This window comes from Triticum aestivum, chromosome 1B (assembly GCF_018294505.1).
Source record: "Triticum aestivum cultivar Chinese Spring chromosome 1B, IWGSC CS RefSeq v2.1, whole genome shotgun sequence".
NCBI lineage: Eukaryota > Viridiplantae > Streptophyta > Magnoliopsida > Poales > Poaceae > Triticum > Triticum aestivum.
This window is the reverse complement of record NC_057795.1, coordinates 13,419,610-13,446,693: the sequence shown is the minus strand read 5'-3', so window position 1 is coordinate 13,446,693 and position 27,084 is coordinate 13,419,610. Positions and strand designations below refer to the sequence as shown.

The 27,084-nt window shown below is 43.8% G+C and overlaps 1 long non-coding RNA gene and 1 pseudogene across 2 annotated transcripts; one reads left to right on the top strand and one right to left on the bottom strand.

Annotated features, from left to right (window-relative positions):
* Positions 1-4,493: 4,493 nt before the first annotated feature.
* LOC123084481 (aldo-keto reductase family 4 member C10-like) lies at positions 4,494-7,851 on the bottom strand (annotated as a pseudogene).
* An 11,959-nt stretch (positions 7,852-19,810) lies between these two features.
* On the top strand, positions 19,811-23,536 carry LOC123084470 (uncharacterized). 2 transcript variants are annotated; one of them, XR_006439373.1, is made up of 5 exons: positions 19,813-19,963; positions 20,215-20,248; positions 21,368-21,590; positions 21,915-22,017; positions 22,985-23,536. It is a non-coding gene; the product is annotated as an uncharacterized lncRNA (long non-coding RNA). The 2 variants fall into 2 exon arrangements; XR_006439372.1 differs by lacking the exon at positions 22,985-23,536 and having other exon boundaries at positions 19,811-19,963; positions 21,915-22,978.
* The last annotated feature ends 3,548 nt before the right edge of the window (positions 23,537-27,084 follow it).

Below are 27,084 nucleotides of genomic sequence, written 5' to 3'. Positions count from 1 at the left end.
TTGTAGCTGACGCAAGGAACATAAGATTTGGTCTAAGTACAGATGGCATGAATCCTTTTGGCGAGCAGAGCTCCAGCCATAGCACCTGGCCCGTGACTCTATGCATCTACAACCTTCCTCCTTGGTTGTGCATGAAGCAGAAGTTCATTATGATGCCAGTGCTCATCCAAGGTCCGAAGCAACAAGGCAACGACATCGATGTGTACCTAAGGCCATTAGTTGATGAACTTTTACAGCTGTGGGGCAGACCTGGTGTCCGTGTGAGGGATGAGCACAAAAAGGAGGAATTTAACCTACGAGCGTTGCTTTTCGTAACCATCAACGATTGGCCTGCTCTTAGTAACCTTTCGGGACTGTCAAATAAGGGATACAATGCATGCACGCACTGCTTACATGAGACTGAAAGTGTACATTTGCCAAATTGTAAGAAGAACGTGTACCTTGGGCATCGTCGATTTCTTCCGAAAATTCATCCAGTAAGAAAGAAAGGCAAGCATTACAACGACAAGGCAGATCACCGGCTAAGAAGGAGTACAATCATATTATGGGGCCAGGAGGGTATCGCCTTTGGGAGCCTAGGTGGGAGAAGATGGAGAACTTGCTGAGGGCGCGAGGAATCCGTCCAGGTACGGAGGGATGGGACCCAAGGGCCAAAAGCTGGTGGTACGGGCATGGGGGAACGCTGAACCCGGAGACAGGGGAGTGTGTTTACCGGGGCAAAATAATTAAACCCACCCAAGCCCTTATTGACGCAATGAGGGATGCTCAAGAGGGGAAGATCAAGTTCAACAGAGAGAACGACGCGCTGACAAAAGCCCTCGGGAATCCTGAACACGGAGGACGTGTACGAGGCATGGGGCACATTCCGTGGAAAATAGGGTTCCCCGAGAACGATGACCCGTACGGTTACAGAAGCCGGAAGAGAAAGATGGATCGGGAAGCAGATGTTGTGGCGCGGTTGGCATCGGAAATGGATGTGATGAAGAAAACCGTGAGTGTACTAGTAGCCGAACGAGATGCAGCTCAGGCGCAGCATGAAGATCATCCAGCGGATCTCAGAAGCCAGCAGCGGAGAAGCAGTGTGGCTTCCACGGAGGCCCCACCGGCTGGTGCAGATGCACCGACGATCGAAATTACTGCACCGGAGCCTCTGGTGGTCGAAATTACTGCACCGGAGCCTCTGGTGGTCGAAATTACTGCACCGGAGCCTCTGGTGGTCGAAATTACTGCACCGGAGCCTCCTCGCTACCCCGTGGACGATATAAAGGAGATGAAAGAATGTCATCTATATTATCCTATCGGGAACATGTCCATGAAGGTAGCCATCAGCAGTGCTTTACCATGTTTACCTGGAGCACTCCACCACAACAACCCCATTCAAGATGGCTATGCTCGTGTCACGGTGGAGGACATAGTCCAAGGGTTTGAGGACCTGGAGATTGACATTGCTACACCTGAAGGGAAGAAAAGACTTGGAGATGTCAAGCGCCATTTCATTCTATGGCAAAAGAAGTTTATCAAGTTTCCAGGCGAGGCGCCAAGGACAACAAGTCCACCCCCCTACGGTGGTGGCGGTTCACCTACACCTCCGTCACGTCAGCCGACGCCCCCCAGTCCACAACGTCCGGCGGGTGATCAGACGCCGCCCCCCAGTCCTCGTCCGGCGGGTGATCAGACGCCACCCCCAATCCACCTCCGGCAAAGAAGCAGAAGCAGTCCTGGATTATTAACCCGGACCCTTATGTACCTAAGACCACAAAGGTACCGGAGCCATCATTGAAGCCTCTCCCCACAAGGCCTTGGGAACGTAGTGCCGAGGAAACTGCCGCGGCCGCGGCTGCTGATCATGAGAAATGGAAGGCGGACTGCAAGAAGAAAAGAGAGCCCGAGCCCAAGCCAGTATTTTCTGATGAGCAAAAGAAGTGGGCTAAGTCATTTTTGAGCACACCGTCCCAAGCCGCGAAGAATCTGCCTGACGACTATGCACGTGAACTTCATAGGCAGGCACTCATGTTGAAGGAGAAGAAAGAGCGGGCGGAGAACCAGGAGAACAAAGCCTTGGAGGAGGCCGAGAAAACAGAATTAGAAAGTAAAAAAAGCGGGAAACGAGTTGCCCAGCTCGGGGAACAAAGTAAACAATCGATTGCCCCGCTTATAGTGAAAGACGCCGGTCCGGATGACCCCGATATCATAGCAGCTGCGGCAGCACATGGATTGACTGTAACGAGTGCCAGAGAACAAGCGGCCAACTTAGGTATTACTCTTCGTGAACTGTTAGGCCTTGATGAGGCGCCAGTGAAGGAGGTAGTAATTACATATGTGAAGAATGGGCCTCTCGTCGAGCCTGCGCAGGAAGAGGATCTACCTCCACAAATGAAAGGTCTGCTGAAATGGTACAAGGGTTACATAAAAAATAAAAACGCCAAAGAATATATTTATGCGGAAGTTAGATATGAGCATCACTTCAAACATTACTATGTACAAATTCATCTGAGTGAATTGTTCCAGCTTTTCAATCTGCGCGAGCTCGACAAATCTATCATCAGTTGCTACGTTCTGTAAGTGATTTATTTCTACCCCATCTCGTTCATATTGCCTGCACTATATATATGTCCTAACTATATTGTTGTGTCCGCTATTATACATGCAGAATGAAGATTAAGGAATGCAGAGTAAGGAACATCCATGATGTTGGGTTCATTGACCCACACATCGTTAATGGATATGTGTTGGAGCATCACCCCGCCGACATGGAGGCAGACCTGTGGCAGTTTCTTACAAAGTAGGAACTCAAAAGTGATATTCTATTTCCTTACCATTTTGGGTGAGTGTTTCTGTCTTGAGCACATTCTCTTTTGTTTACTCCATGCATGGTATGTGGCCGGCTAATCGATGAGTTATGCATGACGTACTGTGCATGTATCGTGTCCGCAGGTTCCACTGGATTCTGCTAGTAATTAAAGTTGACACCTCAGAATGTCTCGTCCACGACTCTCTGAATAAGGATCCAAAGCTTTGGGTCGACATGAGAAGAATGCTGCAGAAGTAATTATTTTCATTCATTTGCGCTCTATATCGATCGGCCTATTTCGTTCATTTCCTAATATCAAGTAACTAATAACTCTCTTGTTCATTTAATTTTCTTTGCCTCGTAGGGTTTGGAGACGGTTCGTAGATACAAAGGTCGGTGAATTCAAAAAAGAGCTAGAATTCAAAAGGGCAAAGGCTAAGAATGGTGAGGATATTCAGCCAGCGGGGACCAATCTATGTGCATACTATGTCTGTGAGATGATCCGGAGATACACCTCTGAGCGGGTTCCGAGTGATACCAATGCTCAGAGGAATAACCTCCGGATGATGCTTAGTCCAGAAGCTCGCTTCCGACCACTTCAAGAGGAACTAGCTGGATGGTTCAGGAGGGAAGTCCTCCATCCTAAAGGAGAACACCATTACGAGGACGTAGAACTTTATATGCATTAAATTATGTATGGAAACTTGTTCAAAATTGTATATGGTCATCCGATGATATTGAATATATATTGTATATTCCTCTTGAATTCTTTTTGGTTCTAATTTCAAATTTGTTTGAAATTGTACATTCATATGCATGTATGTAGTACCGTAGAATATGTGAAACTCCTTCAAAATTAAAATAAAGCACAAAAGAAATAAAACAATACAAATTAAACAGAAAACAGGTTTAGGGGGGGGGGGGGGCTAAAACCCTAAACCTGCGGCGGCCTTTAGTCGCGGTTGGCCAGAAGAACCGCGACTAAAGGTCCTCCGCCCCGACGGCCGCCTGGCGCCCATGTGGACGGGCCTTTAGTCGCGGTTCTTAAGCAACCGCGACTAAAGGGTGGGCCTTTAGTCGCGCCCGTTCGGTCGCGGTTGCGCAACCGCGACTAATGGCAGTTGCGAACCGCGACCAAAGGCCCTTTTTCCACCAGTGATACACACATTAGAGATTGTTTTTACATTATAATGAGTTATTAAATCACTATGTGAAAGAACCGTGGATTAGTTTCAAGTGGATGGATTCTAAGTGATCAAGTAATAGATTATCACGATATTCCATTACTTGATCACTTAGGATCCATCCACTTGAAACTAATCCGCGGTTCTTTCACCCAATGACATATAACTCATCATCATCATCATCATCATCATCATCATATTAATATATATAAAAACTCTTGCATCATATCATCACCAACAAGCTAATAATCATCATGGCCATTACCACTATTTAATCATCATAGTCATTCTAGCTAGCTAAATCACTCCTACTGCTCTCTCTTAGGTAAAATAGCATAGAACATGTGTAAGATCTAATCATATATATCCAACAATACAAATAGGATTTTTAAACACAATTTTGTCACTTTCTTAGTGGATAGACATACATAATGCGGCACACAATTACAGAGAGATAAATGCCAGTGAGCTGACAAAAGCTACAGAGCTTAGCTTCACGATTCTCTTTGTACTCAAAACAAAACAGGCCCCCCAAAACACGAGGACGATGCGCCAACCTTCATTGTGGCATCACCCACGGCGCCACAGGACACTGGGGGTGGACTACGCACAATCATGGGGATCTTACACTAGTGAATGGACAACATCTCCAGAGGGGTAGATGCATTGTGACAACATAGTCTATGATACATGATACAATCCGAACACTGACCACTGAACCTTCATTTGTGAAGAACAACTTTTGAGATAAGATGGACTGACGGGGATTAAATTTCACCATCCCAGAACTCCTCGTGGGTCTTGTAAACGCTATGTGGATTTATCATAAAGTCGCCTCTCAACAGCCTAGCCTGAAGACAACAAGATAAAAATCGTCAGATGCGCTCACCTTTTCCTGCGAAATGGTCTTAAAGGGGAAAAAGTGGATGTAAATTAACAATGAGTGAAAGAATGGTTGAAAGACGTTCTAGAAATTTCTGCTATGCAGAAACTCACCCACTACATAAAGCATGTCACGGTATTATAATTTTTGCTGCTACTAATATTCTTCTAGAAAACAATTGATAACAGGGGCTGGTCGACATGAGTTTTGCTTATCTTAGGTGGATTCATACCAAAAAAAGAGCTATTTATATGAACAATACGGCTAAGGACACACAGTTGTGTTGTATGTAGCAAGAAAAAAAGAACATCAGATATCGATAGTATGAATTTGGTTTTACCCATGGTAACTTATAGTCTAATACTGCCACCAATAACAGTGAATAAAACGCCATTATTAGAATCATGTCACGATACACTGGTGCTCCAATCTCCAAAAGCACAAAAACGAACAAATGCTACTTAAACCTAGTAATTTAGCATGCTCCAAAAGATTTGTTCATCTGTCATCCTATAAAGACCTTTAGTTATCAATAATAAATATCAATGCTTTATCCTCATTAAAGTATAGCTAACGTTACCTGCTGAATCTCTGTGAACTTTGCAAGCACGTCATCTTGAATTGCCCAATCGTAAACATCGAGGTTTTTCTTTATCCTTTCTTGATTTGTGCTCTTTGGTAGTACACTGTGACCCATCTGAATGTTCCAGAGCAGAGCCACTTGTCCAGTTGTCTTGCCGAGTTTCTCAGCTATTGAGATGATTATTGGTTCTTTAAGGACATTACCATATTCATCCAAGTAGTACCAGGTGAACCTAGTGGTGAGTAAGCCTGCCAGAACATACGGGTGAGAAAAGAACGGCAACAACAACAAAAAATTATGCTGCAAAAGCAATCCAGCTTCTTTAGTGATAAATAACACACAAGATAATCACACTAACTGTCTAATATAGAAATAGTTGAGGTCATCAGACTTACACTAAGATGAACTCCGGTTGACTGACAAAAGTTGTGGAGCTTAGTTTGCTGCCAACCAGGATGACATTCCACCTGATTAACAGCAGGAGGTACACGAGCTACAGAAAGCAAGTCACCCAACTTCTTTGATGAGAAGTTACTCACACCAATCGCGCGAGCTTTGCCAGCATGATGTAACTTTTCCATTGCCTCCCAAGTAACAGGGATGTTAGGTGTAACAAAATTTTCAGGGCTGTGGTCTGTTCCCTTCTTGACACTAAATGGGCAATGGATCTACAAACACACAGAGGATAAGAGATTTTAACCAAATCATTTGTAAACATCCTACTACAAATTTCCAACACGTAATCATGTAACGCAAAGTTGAAGGTACCAGAGCCAGAAGAATATGTTGAACATTGAACATACATAATCTTTTCAGCAATGTATTCAAAGTACCAAGAACAAACAACAGAAGTGATCTTCAAATAATTGAGTATCTAACACCGGAAATCAATAGCACCAACATTATGCATATCAAATAAGATGGGAAAACGTCCATCAATGTAATACGGCTAACTGAATAGACAGAATTCAGGTAATAGGACACATGTATTAAAAAGTGGACAGAACCATATGCCCAGTTTACACTCTATATACCACTGTTTCAAATAGCTCGCTATAGCACGCTATAGCATTTACAAAAGGTCTTGCGCTAAGAGATTTTGGTCCAAACAAATGAACAAACATTTTAAATAGCGCGCTATAGCTCCGCTATAGCACGCTATAGCATTTGAAAGAGGTCCGGCGCTAAGATGCTTAGCGCGCTATTTAAAACTTTGCTATATACCATAGCAATAGCACCCAATAGACAAACATGGATACATAATTTTTTCATTAATTGTGATTAAAATTTATGCATAATATAGACTAGACGAGTGCCCATTTCTTGCCGAGGAGACTTTCTAACTAAATGATAACATACAAAAGTAGTGCCATCAGTACACATAAAAGTGATATATTAATGTTCTAAAGAGCAGACTAGAGGAAGTCAGGTACTGAAATATAATTATAAATAGGAGGTGCTCACAAGATAAAGATCCAAGTAATCAAGCTGTAAATCATTGAGGCTTTCATTTAGTGCCTCTGGCACATCTTGAGGAGCATGACGGTCATTCCTGAAAAATTAAGGCATCCAAAGTAAGTTAGATGTGAACTACTAGAAGCTTCAAATAACAATTACTAAGATATCCAGAGATTTGTGGTTACCATAGCTTAGAGGTGATAAACAGATCTTCACGCTTCACTATACCCTCTTCAAATAGTGTCTTCAGCGCCAAACCAATCTGGATAATGCAAATAATTGAAATCAGGCCTCCACTACTACCATTGTTATGTAGCACAAATCCAGAAGATACTGCAGGCAGCGTATGTCAATTTGCCACTGATATTGCAAAATACAGTAGACCTTAATTAATCTTGCATAGTTAAATGTTGGAAAGGGACGGACAGAAGAAATTCCTAGTAGGATAGGAGAAATGTCCAGAATTGCACTGCTTATATCACTATGCTTTTCTGGTTGCATTTGCAAGGACAGCAGATCATGTGCACCTTAAATAACATATAAGACTGACCAAAAGCTGTTTTTTACGGTGGACTAAACAAAAAGAAATCTTTATAGGTAGTTGGTTGATTTGACAGTAGTTTTACCTCCTTCTCATTGCCGTATTCGCTGGCGCAATCTATGTGTCGATAACCCGCCTGCACGATCCGGAAGCAATTACGAAACGAAATATTCACGATCTCATCGAAATAAAAACAAGGAAACAGGACAGTACGAAGGGATAGATAGAGGGTGAAAAACATGCCATCAGGATGGTGAAGCGAGTGGTGAGAAAAAGCAATAGTTGGGGGTTTGTGCGGACCTTGACGGCGGCGTAGACGGCGGCGCCGACGACGCCGGGGTCGGCCTGCCATGTGCCGAGCCCCACCGAGGGCATCCGGTTTCCCGTGTTGAGCAGGAAGTGCCTCGCCATAGCCACCTCTCTCTCTATCTCCCCCACGGCAACAACAGGGGATTGTGGAAGCAGCAGAGGTTGATATGCTAGGAGAGGGGGTGATTGTACGTATGATAGAACGAACTATCCGGCTTTTTGTAACTTATTGTAAGACCAGTCTTGCAATAACTGACAAAAGCAGCAGGGGTGGGTAGGAAAGGGGGTGATTGGGGAAGTAGCTTGCAGACAAGTCTTGACTTCCATGATAGCTCGGTAACAATAGTTTAACCTCCAAGGAGAACGATGTCCTACCGAAGAAGGAGCACGTTGATCATTTTCAAATTTTGTGACGTGGTGTTGTGAGGAAATACCTCCTCCTTGGCTCTTCCCTTCCCTGTTTAGTTGAGACGTCTCTCTCACTTGATAGAACTTTCTCTCTAGTCAACTATCCCATCTGCCGTCCAAACTACATTGTCAATGGGACTTATCTAATACTAGTTCCTTTGTGGTGGAACACTGTATTCATCAACCAAACATACCCTACTTGCTTCAATCACTTTTTCCCAAATATTTTCTAGTGCTAGTTAGCTAAAGGCCGGCAGCGGCGACACACATCATGACGGTTATCCGGCGGCCAGGAGTGGCGGGATCCCGGCGGTGTGAGTGGCGGCAGCGACAGCGGAGGCACAATCACCTCGCATCGGAGGCGCTCCTATGGTGACGGCCGGGTTCGCGGATCTCGCCCGACCCAGATAGGCTTGGGCGGGCCGGCGGCTCGGTTTTACGGCGATCGGCTGGCGCGGTTGGCCTGACAACGCCGACTGCTTAGGTACCGTGGTGGTGCCGTGACCGGTCAGGTGGCGGCGGCTGGACCCTTTTCATCCAGTCCCCGTCAGAGAAGGTGGTAATCCATGCACAAGACGCTTGATGGAGATTCTTCGAACTAACCTGGGTGAAACCTGCTCTCGACTAGCTGCCAAGCCGGAGATGGTGGCGCTCTTGGGTGTCGTTCCCTCCTTGAAGGCGTTGCTGTTGAGAAGTTCCAGACCACACTCCCTAGATCGGTAGATTGGATAACGCGGCGCTCTTGTGTCGTTTCCCTTGGAGGTGTACATGGGCTTCACGAACCAGTGGACGACATCTTTAGTGGAGCGGTGCTTCATCCTACACATTCATGCCAAGGATGTCGGTGGCGTGGCGCAGTCGAGACTCGGCGTCCGATGTGCAGTGATGGACTCGCGTACGAGGACGATGTTGTCTAGCGTCGTGGTGGCGTCGACGGCAGTGAGGTCTCGCAAGGCCGATGCGTCAGTATATGCTCTGAAGATGGATCGATGGAAGACGGTGGTGACGGCCCTTGCGGCGTGAGCATGTGGTGCCCACTGAGAGTGCGTCGGACTGGTATTCCCGGCATTGTGGCTTGGATGGGGTACCCGGCTTTATATGTTAGGCTTTGGTGCGATGTCTGTTTGGTTAGGCTCGTACATTCGGCACCCCTTCATCAAGAGGATCAGAATAGCGACAGGTGTTATCAAGATGGAGGCTTCAGGCTTATTGATGTATTACTTTCTAAGGTCTTTGAAAAAAATTAATAAAATGACTGCATGCTTCGCCTGTATGCAGAGGCCGGGGGTATATCCTCCTTTTTTTCTAAAAAAAGCTAAAGGCGACCTAGGGTCCACCTCTCCAGAAGCCGGCGCCACAGCGGGTTTTCCCCTGCCCCGCCGCCCGCCGCTACAACGCCGGGTGGGTGGCGGGGGGTGGACCTATGTATGTCCGGCTGGTGTCACATGACGCTAGGTAATTCTCTGATTACCACGTACATATCGCCCATATATTCTATGTGACATCCATAAACCATAAATTTATGGATGGATACTGGCTACGGCGTACGCGCAACTCATATAACGGACCATGCAGCTATAATGAAGCACTTTTTCTGCGGGGTAAAAGGAGTTTATTCAATGTTTATAAAGTTACAATCGAGAAGCACAAGTTCCTCGGTAGATGGGAGACTCTGGTTAAGGCACACAGACATGGTGCATTCCCTGCGGCTGTAGTTTGCCACATGATTTTCTACTCTGTCTTGTTTCCTTCGTATCTTGTGTTGAACCCCCCCTACCGGTCATCATTTATCTGAGCTCAGAAACTAGTTGTCCGTCGATAGATCCACACTAGTACTAGACACGATCCAAGGGGCCATACCCTGCATTAAAGCATGGATCTCTGCTTCAAGGGGTGTCATTGTAGTGAAATACTCCCTCCATTCTCAAATATAAGTCTTTGTAGAGATTTCAACAAGTAACTATATACGGAGCAAAATGAGTGAATCTACACCCTAAAATATGTCTACATACATCCGTGTGTTGTTGTCCATTTGAAATGTCTAAGAAATACTTATATTTAGGAACGAAGGAAGTATAAAACAATAGGTTGTAAATATGACCGACCCATCATGGGCACAAAAGATTATACCCGCCGTCGCCAAAGCCATCCTCGATGAGAAGGAACCATCCAAAGAAAGCGCCACATGGTCCACCGGTGGCGGAGACAATGGGAGAATCAGCGCCGGGGCTGGTACATGAAATAATGGTCCTTCCTCTTCAACTGACATTTTACCCTTTAAAATTTCATCAACAGAATATTTGCGAGTATAACCAATAGACTTCAAATAGTTGTTGAAAAACTTCACAGTCGTTCCAACAGGTGGCACCTCGTTGTTATGCATCAGTTCATTTCGAATATGCCAAATTCGCCATATAACCATGATAACTCTGTCTCGCATGGAATTAGAGTGTTGTTGAAGCACATGCCAAATCCACTCTTTTCCATTGTCTGGTAGTAACTCATCATCCGGGATATCCCAAACCTAGCGCCTGCTCAAGCATAAATTCCCGTGCATGATTGCATCCAATAAGCACACGGAACGAGCGGTCGTTCTCCTTCCCGCATAGGCCGCAGGTGGCAGACGTGGATAAGTGGCGCGCAACCTTGCAAGACGATGTGGCAAGAGCACCCGATGCCATCCACCAGGCCGTGACATGCACCTTTCTTCGAACTTGAGCCCGCCATATGCAAGCCATATTACTTTGCCCTTGTCCACTCCCCCACCAATACTGACTGGCGGATCGTGGCTGGCCGACCAGAGACACTCATAGCATAAGTGGGAATGGTGTGGGCCACAGCAAGTCCTTGCTACCTGAAGACATGTATTGTTCACCCTAATCCACAAGTCTTATAATCAACACTAATTGCAGCTTTATGCATTCTCCCTTCTAGAACCGGGACTTCCAGTGCGACTGCCGGCGAGCAATTGTCAGAAAAAAAGGATGGAACACTTTGAAGGTTTTCTAACCTTTCACCAAACCTGCTTGCTACACAAAGCTTGGGAAAATAGTAATGAATCATCACAAAAAAGAGATGTGAGATAACCGGTGCTCTTCTACAAATACGGACTCCTTCAAGACCATCATCCACCATAGGTTTGTTGATCAACGTAGATAAAGCGTCAACCACAAAAGAAATAAAAGCGGGGATAATGGATCACCTTGGTGTGTAAAATATTCCGATAGCTTCCCATCAAATTTCATCGAATATTTCACCGAGGTAACAAATATCATGGTCTAACAAATCCATGTATGACAAAAGCCCCATTTGAGCAAGGCCTTCTCCAAAAATTACCAATCCACACAATCATTAGCCTTTCACAGATCCAATTATAAGAACATCAGGCTGGTGCTTCACCCCCTCATTGCCTAGATATGGTCGATACACTCAAAAGCTATGAAAGCCCTCCCACATATGGGGAGGATATGGGGATCTTCAGGCGTGTTCGGGCAGTGTGCCACACGTAGGATTCGACCCACCATGGATCATTTTTTGTCTTTTTTATTGAGAATATTTGAAAATACGACATTTTTTAACATTTCTGAACAGTTATTGAGACGGGAACATTTTTTGAGACCCTCGAGCAAGAATTTAAAACATGAACAATTTTTTTAAATTTTGAATTTTTAAACAGGAACGTTTTCAATCTCCCAAACAAATTTGGAAAGATGACCATTTTTGAAATTGTGAATAATTTGTGACATAGAATTACTTATTGACATCTCCAATCTTTCAGAAAGGTTGTGAAAATTTTGAACATGTTCGAAAAGTGGTTTTTTAAAAAAAGTGAATTGTTGTTTAATGTTGGTACAAAAATTCAAATTCGGAATATTTTATTAAATTTTGAACACGGGGATAAACACAAAAAGGAAGAAAGGAGCTGGAGAAAGGGAAAAGAAAGAAAAGAAAGAAAAACAGTTGAAAAGCAAAAAAAGCGAGAAAACTAGGACAAAAAACTAGTCCAAGAACCTTCAAGAAGGTTCCCAAAACCAGAAGAAAAAAAATACATAAAAATACAAACGCTAGGTAATGGGCGGCCCACTGCATCTCTCGCTCGCATATCCCCCTATGCGTATCGTCAACATTACGATGCGAGCGTGCAATAGGATTTTCCTGAGAGCAATTAATTGACGAGCGCTCGTTAGGGAGCCTCCCAAGGGTCACTTGGCAGGCTTGGAGCGCGTCAATTGGCGCGCTCTTAGCCCCCGCCATGTGTCGCGCTTTCGACGGTCCCTCTGGATTTTTTTTGTTCGCATGCGTTTTTGGCTTTTTAGATGTTTTTTCTCGGGTTTTTTGACTTTTCTTTTTTCCACCGGTCTTTTTTAGCTTTTTGATAAAAATATTTTCTTTCCATGGATCCTTCTATATATGGCAGAACATCTCCATCATCTCCCCTATTAACGCCCCCACCAACTAATTTTGCATGCCTCTTTTATACTGTACTAGTAGAATGCCCGTGCGTTGCCACGGGCCAACAAATGAAATTGTGTAAACAATGCTCATTTTCCTCCCCAGAAACGAGCATATTGCACGCAATGTTCAACCACAACACAAATGCAAGCATATTCTTCTCTCTATTCTTACAAACATTACACACCCCTCTAGCCGCCCTTTCCCATTAAACTTGACGTTCATCACCTTTTCTGTCCATACATCATTCACCCTCTCAATCTATTGCCCCTTAATTTTGCATGTAGCTTCCATGTCATTGTTTCGTTGTCTCGGACGGTACGAAAAAACCCTACCACGTCACCTTCTTCTAGATCTATTCCTAATCCAAGGAAGCTAAATCTAGTTGAATGACCGTGCGTTGCCCTGAAAAATAAAATTATCTATGAAAACACATATCATAATATCATTATATGGAGTTTGTACATCACATGCTTATGACTATGTTTCTCCAAGCATGCATTTCAATTTCCACCCTCACCAAAATATGTACTTACATGTGCTCCTTCAACCACACAAATACGTCTTATCCCCCCCTCCATGAAATTCGCTTTGCATCATTGTGTTGCACATGTGATATTTAAAAACAAGGAAGCGAGTGGTGTCATCAGCATTAGTCATCTACATTTGGCACTCGGGAGGAAGGCACAATTGACTTCTCTGACCAGATTTGATTCTATCTAGGTGTTACTCTTCTATATTGACGAGTTCCGTCTGTGAAGCGAATTCTAGGCTTCCTCCTGTTCAACACAGGTACCAAATTTGAGATGCAAAACTTTAAGATGTACATGATTTCTTGCACAAATCCTCTTGCCGAATCATGGAGCTTCAAATTTTCTGTGGACAAAATCATCCGAGTGCAGTGTATTGCAATGCTCGAGTAATAAACATATACAACAAACTTTTGAGTCTATGAATTTATGATAGTGAGGAGTATAAACTATGAAACATAGATTGGAATCTCATGAGGTCAGTACAACTTAAATGAAGTTCCTAAAGAATATAAGTTGAAGATTTCGTAACATATCAGTTGGTATTTCAATGATAGTTGGACCATAAAGTTTGCAAGCTAGTTTCCCTTCTAAGAAGGGCCAAATACATTCCTTATAAACAGCTGGAACTCTATGTCCTTAGTAAGTTTCCCGAAAAAAGCGACACTTGCACCATCATGGATGTCCGAGTACTTCGCATGCTATTTCTCAAATAAGAATGCACTGGTAACTCTGATGTGCGATTCTTGATAGAGCTACCCACATTATATGATATACATTAAACATTTAGCAATTACATACATATCTTCCATGCAACTGGCTATTATATACCGTTCAACCACATACACGTTTCTGACTTTATCAAACTGATAGGCAAAAAAACACAGGATTTAAGATTTATTTGATGGACAAATTTGATATTACTACTACCAAGCATTATATGCAATTGATATTAATCCCAAACACTGAATATATATCTTTTGATAAAAAGATTGAATTCATAGTTACACACAAGATTCAAGTAGTTGATGATATATAGAGATCAGCAGCGTGCCAAATTTAACTTGGGACTCATGAATTGAAATTCAACAACAAAATATTATATGTAGGAAAATAATTGAACCAAACCTTCATATATACGATGGTTTTGTGAAATGCAACAACAATACACTCGTGACTCATAGCTAAATGCCCGTGCATTGCCACGGAGTTCTAAAAATATATGGAGGTTGCCATGGAGTTATAAATATATGTAGGATTCATAGGTCGGTGTTGACTTGGGCGATAGGATGAGTTAATCGAAAGGAGGTCGGTTATAGGATGGGGTCAAAGAAAACCTAGGTAAAGATGATGCCAAATGCAGTCTGCAACCCATGTCAACCCATGCGCTAGAACTGGATAGCTATCTTCATGGACACAAATATACCATTGTTTGGTTCTATTCTCTTTTAGTTTGTAGAGTAAGAATTTGAATAATTTGAGTATCATTCTATCTCTCAATTGTTGAGAAATTGTGATCAAACCATGCAATGAAGGAACCAAATCAAAAGAAGCTTTCACTTGTGCTTTCTAGCCATTTAAAATAAGCATGTGGCATCAAATTATTTAATGGTGTGTCAGCCAATTCCATGATTTTCTAGAAGAGAGAGGCTCGCACTTCACAATATTCATAATTTCAAGGTATGAAAACCTTGCACACACACCTAAATTCAATAAAATATACGACAAATATATAAACAATTATACAATACACACTTGTGACACTATAAACAAATAACTTCAGTTCATGACAGCCTGATCATCCCAGGCCCAGCTTCCAGGGTTTCCACCCCTCCCACCATGTACGGCTCCCCCTCCCACCTCCGTTTTTTGTCTCCCCTCCCCTTTCGCAAAAGAAAACGGTTTTACCCATGCATGTTCACCGCTGGAAATAAGCCCCAACTCATGCATGCACATGCTTTAAAAAAAAGCCGGCCGACCCGAAAAGGAAATCTTGCCCACACACTCCGGAGGTGAGCTCGTCCAATCTTGCCACCACTCCATCTCCCCCGATTGTCGTTCTCCACCTTCCCAGCCCTCGCCACTTCACCTCCCCCATCCATGCACCGCTTTTGTAGGCAGCCCCTGTCATCGCCGCCTTCATCGATGGCCCCCTCGCCACCACCACAGCGTGATGCCTTGCCATCATCTCCATGCCCCCATCAGTTGCGTCCACTAATCAAATAGTGGGACCTACAAACAGATTATACACTAAAAACTTAGTACGCAAGATTAGTGCAAACCCAAACCAGATTCAGCGAACTAAACCAAATATAACTCCCAGGCAAAGAAGGGTACCTCCCCATCAGTTCCATAGAGTCACACGATCGACAACATATACAGATTTCCGATCAGATGAGTAGACAATGTTGCGAACCTCCCCAGACCATTCTGCAAAGGGTTACAAAATGGTAGATAGAAAATAGGGATGCATTTTATGTCCTCGTAGAAAGGACATATAGATATAATATATATGTCCAGAAATTTACCTGGAGCATGTACATTTAGAATTTTGTTAGCAACTCACCTGTAGAAGGCATAAAAATTGAGGTCACCAGACACAAAATTAAAAAATACATACACATCATGTATGTTCACGATCATGTGAAGTGAAACAATTTTGAACAATAAACCGAAAAATGACGTGTTAAATTAGTCTACGTTCCCAGGAGGCCAAACAGAAATCAAAAGATGTGATGTTCAGTTTATTTATCTGATAGGAAATGCTCTCTAGTTATATTATTACAGTTATCAGTCTACAAACTGAAAGGCATTGTGCTATTCATGACAGTTCTCTTGAACTTCTGATGCAAGAATGCAAATTCGAATGACAAGAATAGACGGTGCCCCTTAATATAGACCCAAAATTAATTTAGTAAACCCATTGATCACAAGATTTTCCGACAGAAACACGATAGACTTCCCGACCTAGCCCTAGAACGGAACCCGTAACGTCCCCCGCCGCTCGGTCCCCAGCCCGCACTGTCGTGGGCGCCTCCCACACCGGCGGCATCCCTTCGGGGTCCCCAAGATGACGAGCGATCCGGCGCGGCGGAAAGGGCTGGCACTGAGGAGCAGCGACTCGGTCGGGAGCCTGGCCAGCGCCAGCGGCTCCCTCCATCATCGCCGCCCTCGGCCACATCCAACGCGGTCGTCGGCCACGAAGAGGCGGACGAGCCCGGCAGCAGGGTGTTGTCCCTCCCATCGCTTTCATGTTCGACTACTCTTCCTTGGATCGCCTACCACCACAGATGCAGGGATCCTCTTGACTCACACGCCGACCATGCCTCAACCAGCGAGCATCGGCGCATCGCCGGCGCGCTCCTCTGTGCTCTCCCTCCTCTCTTCCATGGTTGGCACAAGGGAGGGATGAGACGGGCAGGAGAGAGCCTCTTTATCTAGATCAGGCAGGGATTAGGTTTGGAAAGAGTAAATCAGCTGGACCGATTGAGGGAAGGAGATCGGAATGGAGCAGGGCGCGATTGAAGGGTATGGCAAGAAGAACTTTTTTGGAAAGCTTTGATTCTGGTGATAATTACCATATTCGAGATTTCCTTAGTTATAGCCTTACCATACATGAATTGATTTATTACTATAATTATCATATTTGAGATTTCTAAGTTTATAGCCTTACCATACGTGGATTAATTGTGATTGATTATCATAAATACGTTGGGTATTGTCGGCCAGACGAGAAAGAGAAAAACCGGTGGGAGGGGGATGGTGGGAGGTGGGACGAAGAAAAACTGGTTGAAAATAAACCGGTTGAAAATAAACCGGTTGAAAGTGGGGGGACTATTCAACCAATTCGTCCATTAGGAGTAGAGATACAGCAGATCTCTACTCCTAATAGACGACTTGGTGAATAGTCTGCGCGGTTTAATTTCGCTGGTTTTTTTCGTCATCCTCCCACCTCCGGTTTTTTTTCGTCATCCTCCCACCTCCGTTAACTCGCAACCCTCCGGCGGAAAAAAACCGGGTCAAAAAAATCTGCCTCCCGATCCCATCTCGATCTCCAAGCTCCAGCGCGCCGCCACCTCCTGCCGACCGCCGCTCTCCCCGGCACCGCGCGCCGCCACGAACGCCGCGGCCGTTGGCGGCTCCCCCCGCCCTCGCCGGCTGCCCCGGTCGTTCCTCAGCGCCGCTCGCAGCCTCCCCGCCCAACGCGCCCGCACCTGCGCCCGGGGTGGTCTAGATCAGCGAGGAGCACCTCGTGCGGTGCGCGGCAACGGGGAGGCTCCCCGATCCAAAAATCCATCCACCCAGTCCTCTCCTCGATTTCCAAATCGAGCCTACCGGCAGCCTCCGTGCGCAGCTGTGCCCCCGCGCCTCTGCCTCACCGAGTGCCCGACCCGGCCGTCGTTCATCGCCAGCACCCGCGGATCCGGCCGCCCCTCACCTTCCCAATGGGCTGCACCTCCCAGCGCCACCGCCCCTGCCAAGCTCCGCCGCTGGAGGATGAAATTCTGTCAATGTCCACTGTCTTCAAGTAATTGATTCATGTAATACAGTAAGTTCTGTCAATGTATACTCCGTCTTCAAGTAATGGATGTTGCTAGAATACTTACTGTCGTGTGCACACCTTGATATCATGGCCAAACACGACTCAGGTCATGGCTTGGTGCCTCATATAAACCTGCATAAATATGCCAAAATTGTACTGCAAGTTGCATGGGTAGCAGTGGAGAATCCACACACTTGCTGTTGTCCCTTGCAGAGGTCCAGGAAAAAAGTGTAGTGGTTCAGGAAAAACAGAGAGGAGCTGCTCTATTATTCATTTAGTCAATCTTTTGGCCTATCTCCTTATGTATTATGATTTCCATCTTGAGAAAAAAAAAAGGCAAAACATGTAAAGCTGTATGGTTTTTCTATGTTTGCAATTTCTTGTTTTGTGGAGAATTAAAGGATCGTGAAGGCTTGCCCTTGAATCCAACTGTCTTTAGTTTTTTAGTGTCCAAGGAAAATTCTTGACATGACAGAAATGAATTGTACTCTCAAGAAAACGTGGAATACGAATTGGATGGAAAGCTAGAGCTACAGCAGGTTGGCTATCAAAACTCGCAAAATCCTTTTCAACTTTACATGTATTATCATTGCTATCAACTTTACTCGCAAAATACGAATTACATGTTTTATCAAGCTAGAGCTACAGCAGGTTCTATTTTTTGTAGCCATGAGAAATAAGAAGAAAGTGGACGATGCATTGCGTAGCACTCAAAAAAATTCAGTTCAGGTTTGTACTACACATATTCCTTTACCCGAGCAATATTTTATACTGCATAGATTCTGTTTTAAAAATCTTATTTTTGTTTCTCCTTTTTGCTGGAAATTGTTTTTGTTTCTTTTAGATGTGGTGCAACATATCTGAAGCTATCTTGTCGAGTATAAGAGTTGTTTGCTTTGTGATACTTAAGTTTGAGTGTATCGGCATATGTTTATTACTCGTTAAAAGCTGACTTTGCCAGGTGGATATACCACTAAAGATATCTACAGGAAAAAGCAGTGCAAAATATACCACTAAAGATATCTACAGGAAATTTTCTACAAAATTGCAGTCAAACACTACCCCTGCCAATACGTAAGATTTGCAGCGTCATCAACTTTGCCAGGCGGATTGATAGTTGGATTTTGTTGGAAGGGAAGGAAAATAATCTGCTAATGCACTGTGAGAAAGGTGGATCGATGGTGTTGGCATTTATGCTTGCAGGTCTTCTTCTGTACCAGAAACATTAGACATTGTGTACAAGCAAGCACCAAAGGAGTTTCTTCAGATGTGAAATATTCAGTATCTACAATAAATGATTTTTTTTCATCATGGCGCTCTCCGGCAAGGAGCTCCGGCAGGCAGCGCCCGGCGAACAATGGCCTGGTGGAGGTTGCTAGGGAGGACACACTCGAGTGTGTCGAGTGACGGTGTAAACATCCGGTGCTGGTTGGAGCTTGGTCAAGCTCAGGCCCAAGGTCAAACTACGGGAAAACTAATATTCAGGATCTGAAGTTACAGTCTTTGGTTGGAGTTTGGTCAAGCTCAGGCCCAAGGTCAAACTACCGGAAAACTAATATTCAGGATCTGAAGTTACAGTCTCATCTGGTTGGCCAATGTGGTGGCCTTCATCTTCTGCGATGTCTTCCGCTTCCACCAGAATTCTGCTCGTTTACAAGTAAAATGACTAAGAATCAGTCGTTCTAATTTCTATGATGAAAAGACACCTTGTGGACATGTTGGTTACAATACTGAGAGAGGAAAGAAAGGAAGTTGTGCTCTCTGCTCTTGGTGCATAACAATCTAAGAATGTCCCCGGGTCAGGGCTTTTATCTAATGCTACACTACAAGCTGCTCAAGGGTACGCTCATGTGACGTTTGAAACTCGTCTGTTGGATTAGAGATGGTGGTAGTGGATGGAGAAGCAAGAGGAAGAAGAAGAACATGAATAATATGAGTGCATAGTTAAGTGTTTGAATTCAAAGTTTACACAGGTGGGGGTGGAAAGAGGGACTCCGAGTTTGATGTGTCATTGTCAGAATGATGTAATGGTAAAGTATGTATACAACGATGCATATGTGCATGAAGCTTGGAAAAATTATATATTAGACACGATTGATATGGGTGCAATAAAAAACGAACTAAAAAGCCCGTGGCAACGCCGCGACGAGGAAATCTTTTAGTTACATTACATCGTTGGCCTTCTTCCTGTGACAGAGAAAGTTATGGACATGGTAGAGGCTGCCGAGAGGAGTTCCCTTGCTGCAACCTCCAATGGTATTTCCGGTGCAGTGTCCAAGAGGTTAGTGGACATTGTCCCTTTCTTTCGTATTTAGTGATGGATGAAAAGTCAGAAATGACAATTCTGCTATATTATTCAATTCGAACTAATGTTTAGTACTTTATATTGCCGATAGAAATAATTTTATCCGCTTGATTTAGGAAGTGCACATAGGTAGGTCAACATATTTTGTAGCTCTTTCACATGTAAAAGCATATGTTGCATAAGAAATTATTATCTTCGAAGGATACTCACATTTCACTAACAAATAGGGGGAGGTTCAGACTTCAGAGCAATGATAACAAGGTTTGTTCCTCACTCTTTTGATGGAATTTTAGAAGGGGAGCCTTGGCGCAGTGGTAAAGCTGCTGCCTTGTGACCATGAGGTCATGAGTTCAAGTCCTGGAAACAGCCTCTTACAGAAATGTAGGGAAAGGCTGCGTACTATAGACCCAAAGTGGTCGGACCCTTCCCTGTACCCTGCGCAAGCGGGAGCTATATGCACCAGGTTGCCCTTTTTTTTTCTTTTGTTGGAATTTTAGTTCCAAGTTAACATGATTTCTTATCCTCTTCATAAGTCATGCATTTGCTTAATTAGGTGATAAGTAGAGCAAAAAAATTGATCATGTTATTGTGGGGTTTGTTTAAACTCCAGCATAAGGAATTCTGGTTTAAGAAAAAAGACTTTTGGCTTCTTTAATTACAAATTGATTGCAACATCATGTTAGTATGTGATTTCTCACATGTGGTTATAATATTTGTGAAGACGTGCATTGCACGTGCACTTGGAAACGGGCCCGTGGCCCGTGCCGGACGGGCCACAAATCATTGGTAGTACATGTCGTGTTTATCCTCACTGTTGAATATTCTGTATATAACTATTTATGCAATACTTGGACCATAGGAGCAATTCATTCTGTATATTTTGTTGGGGATTGTGCCTTCTAGTCAATTTATAGATGGGTAAGATGTATCACTATATCTTTGACTTGCATTCTCTATGATGTCAAGTAAGAAAATAGAATATATACTCCTTGAATTATCTTTTCTTTTTTTCGATGTCTCTATCTTACTTATGTAATCCAATTGGCATTCGCTAGAGTTTCTGTTGATGAAACATTTGTTTTGTGATGTCAGGAGGTTCTGTTTGTGACTTTGCAATCAATATTCGTTGATAAGGTTCGTAGATCATGATATCTGCACAATCTCAATCTACTTCCTGTGACTATATATTGTATTAATGGGTTGTGTCAGGGTTATTTTATCAACTACTCGGTTGTTGATCTACATTACGGTTTATTTCTTACACGAATTAATGTTGACTCGATTCCCTGTAGTAGGTTGAGAGGCTTCTCCTCTCATGATTTGCTTTGATTAGTTTGCTTGGCTCCATGCTACTCATGATTTCTTTGAATTTTTCTGTAGGAGCTCGATCAAAAATCACCTATGAAAAATATGTCGTTCTTCTCTACAGGGGTTGAATGTGGAATTTGAGGAGAATCTGTGCACCAGCATCCGACTCCTTGATGTTGCTCTGGTCATATTGTGTAAATATATTTCTAATAAAGCAATCGCCCGATGGTGTACATGTTAGAAATAACAAGATGTAATCATCAAGTGTGAGAGATGGCAACATCATGATGGGATGGTATGTACTGTTGTGCTCATCAATAGGTTCGTCTTTCATTCTCTTGCAGCCAGCATGTTTTTTGTTATGCAACCAATTAGGAAATATCTAATTTCCATGTACGTCCAAATATACATAAGTAGTTGTTGTTAGCACTGAATTTGGATTTGTTAACGGTCGCTGAATTTGGTCTATCTCGAGCCTCTGGCTGTGGATCATGTTCTTTTGATATCCGCTTGCCATGATATGTTATCTCTGGTATGTGTTACCTCTATTTTTTTTTGTCTGGACTAATTAGGGCCTGCTTCTGTTTGCTCTAATTGATATAATTGTTGTGGCATGCAGCAGCCAAGCCAACAACAGAGCCAGGCTTAGGCCTAATGATGACTTGACAAATATGATCAAGATGCTGAAGATGAGGAATCTGACGAAACTGAAGAAATAGGGGGTACTCTTAGCTTTAGTTCCTTATATCATTTTTTGATATTCATTGCTATGTATCTGTATAAACTTGCTTCGGCCATTATTGACAATTGGTCAGCAAAAGAATTGCATATCTCTACCCATCCAGAATAAGCGGATGAGATGATGTGCATTCATTTGGTGGCACAAAATCAATTTCCTTTGCCAACTAATAGTACATAAATTAAGAAAATTAATACAGTTGGCAGCTCTTCACTGCATGTTTTGAAATGTTTCGTGTGCTTGTCCTACCAAGTTACTTATAGAAGCAGGTACAACATGCTAAGTAAGCATCCAATTATTTACCCTATTTTTTGTATCAATTCGAGAAAGACGAGAACGATGGCTGGAAGGCAGGGCGTTGTTGGATGGAAGGAAGAGTGAGAGAGATAGGAGCGGCATGAGGTGACAAGTTCAATGGGGTTGCCAAGGAGGTTTGAGGGAAACAGGCCGCCATTGAGATTTTTATATCCGCTGGCATGCACGCTTGCTTGCTGATGTGCGCGTTTGGCTGTTGTTGCTGCGCATGTGTGCGTGGTATGCCCCTGCCACTGTGTATCGCTGCAATGTTGTGTGCTTGCTGCTGCTGATCAGCGTGTGTGTGCGGTTGTGCGGTTGCTGTCGCGTTTTCTGGTAAAACCACCATGCACTTCTTTTTCTTGTGCTGAACAATTCATGATCACTATACCACTGAACTCTTTCTTGAACAGAAGCCACGTGAACTTAGTTTGAGCTCTTATGTTGTTAAATGAAGCATGATTTTTAGTAAGCTGAACAATAGTTCTGATTTCCTCACTTAACAGGAAATTTTCAGTTCTATTTGTATTGTTCTAATCAGTTGTTTTTACACTACTATGTAACCAGCACTCTTATATATCAAGTGATTATAGCATCTTGATTATTTCTGTATTGACTTTCCTTTCTCAGATTACTGATCCATGGTCTTCCTGTAGATTTCAATGCTGGCTTGAATCCTGTTAGGAGTTGATCAAGATAATCCGCTGTGTTGTGATGCAATCACTAATTAATTTGAGAGAGAACAGTGTGGAATCAGAAGTAACGAGATGTGACCATTAAGTTTGACAGATGGCAAGAGAATGTGATTGTAGTCCTCTATATGCACCAATAGTGCATTCACTTTTCACGCTTCTATGGTTGGTTCATATGTGGTTATCGAAGCAGGATAAGTTCTTGAGAAAGACTCTAATTGCTATGGACCACAAGATTTCGGATGTCGCTCCCTATTGCGTATTGCCGTTGACATTGGACTTTCTATCCAGTAAGAGGGACATTGGGATCATTGTTCATCTAGAGAAGTCAGTGCCAAATCTATGTCAGGACATTGGGATGTTAATGATTGGAGGTGATGTTTTTCTCTTCCATACCTAAATTGTCTTTAGTATAAGTCCATATAAAGAGAACTGCAGTGTTCTAACTATTGAAGCACAATTGTTAAATTAATTAATTTTAGCTATGTTATAGTTTGAGCTGAGGGCTTCTTACCATTTTTACTTCTACTAGATTCATTTGTCACACAGCTTTTAGAGCAGGGTACTTGACAAATGAGTTAGATCACTTTTCTGTCTGAGAGTCGATTTTTTTGTGTGTTAGATGGATTGACAAGTACCAAAGATTGATGCCAAGCAGAACTAAAACCTGTGCATGGATTACCTTCAGTCCCGCATTCCAATCAACAACATTGGGTCGAGCGAGCACGCGTGTGGCGGAAGAGGCAATGGGCAGCCGGTGCCGATTGAGTGGTGAGCGGCGGTGGCGAGGTCGAGCGGTTGGCACAAATGGCGAGTAGGCAATTACCGTGACGGGCGAGCGGACGAGGCGAGTATGTGTCACGATTGCATCACAATTAGAATAAAGTAGACAATGCATACGTGTGGCCATTGACTGATTTTGTATGTTGTGTACTTGTGTTAACAGCCAGCCAAATCAATCAGACAAGGACCATTATGTACGTGAGTGTGTTAGCAGTGGGTATATCTGAAGATTATTTCTCAACTCGGCATGTGGGTAGAGACTAAAAAGATGATGCCATGGTAGCATGCGCAGACCTGGCAAGTGCCACGAACATGATGATATTCTTCCTTTTCTTAATTCCTTGATTTAAAAAATAATTTGCTCTGCGTGTGTAGGAATATAGCAGTCGGGCAAATGACACTTTGTCATCTTGATCTATCAAGGGAAATAATTTCTTTACTTTAGAAAATGTGGGTTCGGATTGGTCTGTTGAGTTATGGGACTTATGGCTGGCTGATCGGAATAATTTTTTGATTTAAAAAATGTAGCAAATAGCATTTCATTAGAGATTGGTCTGTTGAGTTATGGCTGGCTGATCGGAATAATTTTCCTATTTAAAAATGTAGCAAAGAGCATTTCATTAGAGATGGCTTTGCAGCAAATTGCAAATGGCGCAAACCAAGCCATCGCTGCCTCGTCGCTCTCGCTGGGAGCGACAATGACCGCCGGTCTCTTCTTTGCCTTCTTAGTCGGCATCTCCTCCATCCGGATGCCCTGCGGCATGAGCCACTCTGCCACCGCCTGGGACTCGACCTCCGGGAAGTTTAGGTCCGTCTTCGTTCGTCCGGCACGCCACACCGCCACGTCGTAGGCACGCGCGGCCTCATCTGCGGTGGGATACGTGTCAAGCCACCAACGCTGCCCGGCGTCAGAGAACTCCCGTCTGAAGTTCGCGGAGGGCTTTTCCCTCATGCCGAAGAAACCAGACTTGGCCTTCGGTGTCTTCTTCGGCGCCATCGGGGAGCGGGCGGCGGCCGAGCGGGGAGCGAGGCAGCGACGTGCGGCGCGGGGCGGAGGCAGACGGAGCGGGATGGCGGCATGCGACGCGGGGCGGAGGCGGACGTATCGGAGAGAAGGCGGACGAAGCATGGCCGGAAAGGCGGCGGATGGAGCGGCGCCGGGCGGAGCATGGACCGGAGGCGGAGGCGGCCGGAGAGGAGGCGGGCGGGGTTCGGGCGGGCGGAGGCGGCCGAAGCGGAGGCGAACGCGATGGGGCAGCGCGGCGGCAGGCGGCGGCCTAGGCGGGGTGGAATCAGTGACAGGGGTCTGGATCTACGGTAGGGCGAGGCCTTAGAAAGTTAACATGTAACTCTTGCAAACTATTTTAAGAGCCCGTGGCAACGCACGGGCACTCTACTAGTTATCTTAGTCTTCTACGGCAGATTATCTTCGTCTTCTACACCGAACAAATGCAAACTGAAGATGCGGACCTTCAGTGTGCGCCATGAAGAGGATGGTCATCAACTCATCATAGGTACTTAACGTCATGGCTCTGCAAAAGCTCGAACCTGAAGAACCTGCATAGGATGTCCATCGCCATATTCATCTGCAGGTATGTCTAGTCCATTCGTAAGCAGAGCCGCGGCACTGGGTGGAACACTGTGAACTTGAACGGCGACGCGCTGCAAAACCTGCCATTTCGTCAATGGTCCATCCACCGCTCAGGCTGGAAGCTAGAGTCTTAGGGGCCCCAATTATACTCGATCTACCCCATGGACTAGAGCACGTCATTCACCATGTTCTGGTGTACCATTCCTTCGATGGTACCAATGACTTAGCCACTGAGCCCGTAACTATTCCTTACCTTAATACCTAATTATATCTCTCAAATTTACCTTGCGGGGATGTTAATTTTTCTTCATGCATGTATGTTTCCGCTCATACAAGTTATAGTGCTGGGCGGAATTTGGAGTTCCTTATGTATGTCCCAGGCTCCCAGCGTCACACAATCTGATTCATGTCAGGCTCTTCCTATTACTCAATGGCTCCATTCATGGCCTTCCTCTACAATCTTACTAATTGTAAGGTTATCCTACATGGTTTCCTGATTGTTTTTTGCCAGGCACATAGATGAATGAGTCTCTGTGTTATTTTCTATCCGAACGATGCATGGTCATTAATTATTCCTCTGAATCGTTATCTAATTGTGTTATGTAATTTAGTACGCATTCTGCTTTGTAGGGAGGTGCTTACTAAATCCACACAAGCTTTGAGGCCCTGGATTGAAACGAGGAGCATAATTAGTTTTCTCTATTGAGGCTCAGGTGGTGCTCTTTACACTAAAGTTTTTAAAATTTGATTGGTGGTGCCCTTGGCAATTGTCTTAACGCTTTCCGCTCTAAAATCATGTAGCACCTACTTGGCTATAATTTGTAGTACTTATATACTAAAATGCAGAATGTTGATATGATTTACTCCCTCCGTCCGGAAATACTTGTCATTGAAATTGATGTATCTAGATGTATTTTAGTTCTAGATACATCCATTTTCATCCATTTTGATGACAAGTATTTCCGGACGGAGGGAGTACAATAGGAGTCACACACAATAAACCATAAGTATCTCAGAACGAAAATATTTACATAACCTTTCATATCGCCTCCATTTTAGAATCTCCGTATTAATGTGCATGTATACATTGGTTTGTATGTAAATCATACGAGATTAATTATGCCATACCACTATATTTAATAAAAATATCACATGATGCACATTTTTTTATCTTTATAATTACACTCCAAGAACTGTGTATATTTCAATTTTTTTCATCTTGAGATCATATATCTACTATGCAAACAAATGCATTCAGTTTATTTATTATTATATGTGTACCACTCAGAGTTCCCGCGGCAACGCGGGAATCATTATCTAGTTATAATATAAAGTAAAGAACTAAAACAGGCCATCATGGCTGGGAGAGGGCCAGCTCATCGATCCTAGCAACGCTTCAGCCTTTGACTCATCGGTCACATGCACGCACGCCTCCGGTCTCAACAAACGATGCAACTTTATGCTCGATCAACGCTGTGTAGCCAAATTAATTAGCCGTTGCTGCTTTTGAATATTAGGCTGGTCATAATGGGAAGTAACTTAGACTAGTAATATGTTACTAGTCTATGTTACTACCTCTATAGTGCATACTATTATAGATTAGTATTATAGGTGGTCTCATTTATTACCATGCATGACACATAGTACCATCATATTTATTATGTTACGATATCTATCTATGTTACTATAA